The 4,611-nt window shown below is 51.9% G+C and overlaps 1 protein-coding gene and 1 long non-coding RNA gene across 2 annotated transcripts in view; both read right to left on the bottom strand.

Moving 5' to 3' along the window:
- DYSF (dysferlin) overlaps positions 1-4,611 on the bottom strand; it is a 211,933-nt gene that overhangs the window by 61,740 nt on the left and 145,582 nt on the right. The gene's annotated exons all lie outside the window — the stretch shown is intronic.
- On the bottom strand, positions 2,385-4,611 carry LOC111743400. Its single transcript, XR_002781655.1, has 3 exons — positions 4,555-4,611; positions 3,941-4,017; positions 2,385-2,397 (listed from the first exon to the last, which is right to left on the bottom strand). It is a non-coding gene; the product is annotated as an uncharacterized LOC111743400 (long non-coding RNA).

Consider the following 4,611-nt stretch of genomic DNA (forward strand, 5'->3'; position numbering starts at 1 on the left):
AGGCCAGAGTCACCCTTGACCAAGTGACTCCAGGAGCATCTAGGGTTTGGAAGGCAGGTGACATGCGGGGTGGCCAGGGGGCACTACCTCTACTTTGAGCTTCAAAGCTCTCTATAGGAACTGGGGGGACGCATGCCCCGTGTTGTTTCTGCACACTATTTCTCTTCCCATCTTCAGAATCAGGACACCAAGAACCACCTTAATGAAAAAGAAGATTAGTAAACAAAGACCCTCAATGTTGTTTTAAAGATAGAAATAGCATCCAATTCAGAGTCAGAGCCAGAATCAGAAACAGAAAGAGAAGCCAGGGCAAGGAAGGCAGGGATAGAGGAGGATGCGTCGGTAGCGGTTCATTCAGATCGCACTCTTGGTTGAAGGCAATGCCTATTTGTTCGTTTCTGTAGTTTCCAAATTTTATACAATGAACGTATATTTATAATCAGAGAAAATGAATATATCTATTTTTAAGGCAAAGCACTAGATGGAATGAAACACCTCTCTGCCCCCTCTCTGAGGATATACCAAGGCCCTCAGAAAGTTAAAAGTCAAGGCCACACCATCAATAAGACTAGACACACCTTCGGGAGCTTACACAAACACCTGCTCCAAGCCTCTTCCCACCTCTCATGCACACTCATGTGCATATACCACATGCACACACACACACACACCCCTTACCCCCACCCCAGGCTACAGGTCTAAAATCTACACAAAGGACAGTCGTACAGATCAAGAATAAACTGTAGGGTTAATATTCATGAGCCTACCTCATCCTATCCCTCATCGCCATGGAGAAGAGTTCAAAAGGTCAGGTACCCACCCATGAGGGACGTTCCTCACCCCAAGATGGGTGCTGACCTACGAGCCCTGGAAGGCCGAGTGGACAGATAGATCTGCCTTATGTATATGTTTCGAATCATCCCTAGAATTGGTCATTCTTGACAGAAACTAAACATTTTTAGGAACCTGAGGAACATTCTGCTGTGAGTGTCAGCCCAATGACCCAAGCAACAGCAAAGTCTGAGGTGACCTTTTCTGACATGTGGCAGATTCCTCCCAGGAACTGGGCAGATGATGGTAAAAAGGTTCAACAGCAGAGACGGTGCAACCGAGGAAGGAGATGGGAGGCGCCAAGACGAGCCCGACCTGGCAAGAGTGTATCTGAAGCTGGGGAGGAACCATCAGCTGGATTCACAGCCAGGACCCGGTGAGAACGGCAGTGGGGACTGTATCTCCATGAGAAGGAGACAGCCTGCTGAGAAACACCCCGGTGGAACAAACAAGAGCCAGGCAAAATCCAGATTCTGCCAGACTTCTCGTCCCACCATCCCCAGAGGCCAGGGCCCTCCAGTCTGTCTGCACTGACGGAGTGGAGAGGGGACGAGAGCCCAGCCAGAATGACCTGGCAAACCATTTGGAACTGGAACCCACTGCCTTCTCGATTGGCCTCAGAATGCCTGGTCCTCCAAAGAGACAGGGAATGTGCAGGAAAGATGGAGCGAGTAAAAGATTTTCTGGACCCGCCAAATCAGACCAAAGAATCTCAGAGAAAAACACAATACAAAATCCATTTTCCTCAAAGCCCCTATCAGACCCCAACAAGGCAGGGCTTCCTGGAGACCAGGACTAGTCTCCCTACTGGTCTCTGACTCCCTGAGAATAGAGTTACGTCTCCTGCATCAGACAGGGAGCTCAATGAGGGCAAGGTCCAAGCCTCCTCCAACAGAGCAGGTGGATCTCATGTCCTCTTTCCCGCCCCCACCTCTGAGGTCCTGTGAGCTTGTCTCCATGTGAGCGCACATCCAGGAGCCCAGATTCCAGCTCCTCACCCTCTGCCTGGCCAGCGGCTCTAGCCAGAGTGGCTGCGTGCTCCCACAAAAAGCACAGACCTTGATCTGGCTCGCACCCCAACCCCGGTTCACGCGTGTCAACACCAGGAGGATATCCAGACTGGGCCTCCTCACCGTCTGCCTCTGGCTGTGCTCATAGCCAGCAAGACCCAAAATAGTCCCTTCCTCTCTGAGTCTGTAGACATTTGGAGGGCGGCACACACAGAACGGAAGTCCTGCTGGGCAAGCCCCACAATTCCCTACACAGACTCAGACAGCCCACTGAGGGGGTTGGAAATAGGAGCCGGAATCGGGCAAACTGGATTTGGGGCCTAATAATCTTCCTAATTCAGCTACAAACACCCACCCAGGCCAGAAGGCACTAGCACTGAGTGTAGCTACATCCTGTGTAGGGCCCTTTGAAATTTCCACTTGAGTTTCCCCAGTCAAGAGAAGCTTCTTCTTAGACTACTTACAAAGAGTAGGCATGTCATCCATCCATCCATCTGTCCATCTGAACCCAACCACACATCCATTGACCCAGGCAGACTTCACTGAACTCCTCCTTCTAAGTTAGGCCCTGTGCTGGGCATTAGGGACACAGAAGAATGTACCCAGTCAGTGCTGCCGTGAGCCTAGTCTAAAGAAGATACTGCCATTTACAGAGACAAGCAGACCTAAGGCAAGTGCAATAACCAAGATATAGACAGAACTTACAGGAAAAAAGGAAGAGCCAGGGAAGATCCCTGGAAGCAAGTGACACAACCAAGTTTAGTCTTAAAAAATGACCAGGAGTTGCCAGAGGTGGAGCAGAGCCCTGGAGAGCCACAGACGTGGGAGAAATGGAGAGTATGAGATTTCTAAGTACTCTTAGCATCAATGACACTGTAGAAAAGCCCTCTTGTTCTGACAGCAGTGAGACCCAAGGCTGAATACCAGAGACATTCCCTTGGAAGTGGCAGAAAGATGAAAGAGATGAGTGAGAAAGCAGCAGAAATTAGCCCTAAATGTCAGAGAAACCCCTGTAAACACATCTCCAGCGGCAGTTTTGAGGATCCTGAGCCTGACATCCAAGTTTATTGTGCTCTCAAGGCTGATTTTGATTGATGATATAAAGAAAACAAAACCCTGTTTATTCACCCGAGGATGCCACGCCATCCTTGGGTGAATAAACAGGCTGTGGGCCTGAGGACACAAGCACTGTCTACATCAGCTAGGAGGCCCTGCCTCCAGACAGCATCGAAGCTCTGGGAGCCCCCGGTGCCAGAGGTGTGACCAGCACCATGCGAAGCTGAGAATAAGGTGACAACCTAGAACAGATGGCCAATGAAAGGCTGATGCTCACCATGAGGCCTTTCCCATCTCCCCTGCAGGAAGGACTGGGTGGCCTCAGTCCTACAGGACCCAGAGCCACTGAGGCCCAGGGTGAGGAGAGTGCTCCTCCCTCAGTAAGAGATGCCACAGACCTCCTGTCATGCTGTTTGGCATGGGCGTCTGGGTCACCAGCTGGCCCTAGGTTGCTGAGTACATAGTAAAGGGATGCCTCTTACCTACCACAGAGCTGGAAACCTTTTCCTACAGGTAGAGAAACTATTGAGAGGGATTATTGGCTTGGACATGAACCCCTCCTTTTGAGCTGCCTCCAAGCACCACCAAGCACAAGTCTTGAGGATCCTGGCTCAGGTAAGGTGATGGGACTGGAGCACCCCAGAGAGTACCCAGTCACTCCCTCCCTGTCTGCCCTGTCTCTCATTTGCTCCTCCACCCTGATTTCCTGCGTGGTCTCCAGGCAAGAGCTTCAACATGGCCCTCGAGGTAGAGGGGCCATTTTTCTCATATGCTTTGGAAAAAGGATTGCGTCTTGCTCCGAAGACTACACACAGCCTCCACACAACCCTCCACCCGACTCCTGACCAGACTGAAAGCTCCATCTAGGTCCCTCTGTCTGTACAATGCCCAGCCACCAGGGTACAGAGGGAGGTATCTTGTAGATGCCACGTGACAAAGAAGGGAGAGGAGGTAGAGTGGGAGAGATGAGCGGGGAGTGAGCAATCAAGGCCAGCTCTTGGCAGGAACCAGTGTCTCTACCTCGGGACCCAGCACCATCCTACCTGGATGGGGATGAGGGGCTCCTTGTCGTCGATGTCGATGAGTACATCCTCCCCAGGACTGAGTAAGCTCACATCATCTGTAGGAGAGAGCGGTGTCCAGGTCTGAGAGGGGGCTCCCTCCAGGGGCTCCCCCCAGCAACGAGACTCAGCCAGGTACTATGAGACAGAACCTCTCAGTCTCCCTACACTTCTCGATCTCTGTCTTTCTTTTCCTCCCACCCAATTCTTCCCTCACCTGTCTTTATTTCTACCATCTCCCTTCACATTCCCTATCTCCTCAATTCTCTGTGTTCCTCTCCAGCCCTTCTCTCCTCCCTCCTTATCCCACTGAATCCCTGAATCTCTCTCCCTCAGCTCTTCCCACTACCTCCCACTTCAGCCCTCACCTCTCAGCCCCCCACAGGCACACGTACCAGCTCTTGGTGTGCCCACCCCAGAGCCAGGTGATGCCCTGAGAAAGGTGAAACCCACACCCTTCTGGTCTGCTGAGCAGAAACCACCTATCATTCAGGTCTCAGCAAAAGTAGGGCTTCAAGACACCTCTCGGTGGGAAGTCCCACTTGCCCTGCACCCCCTCTGTCCCAGCCCTCCCCATCAATAACTCCTCCCCCTACCTGGGCCACCTTGTGGGGATGGACTCTCCTCTGAGTAGGGGTCACACAGGAAGCTCT

This window comes from Pteropus vampyrus, unplaced genomic scaffold, assembly GCF_000151845.1.
Source record: "Pteropus vampyrus isolate Shadow unplaced genomic scaffold, Pvam_2.0 Scaffold113, whole genome shotgun sequence".
Taxonomy (NCBI): Eukaryota; Metazoa; Chordata; class Mammalia; order Chiroptera; family Pteropodidae; genus Pteropus; species Pteropus vampyrus.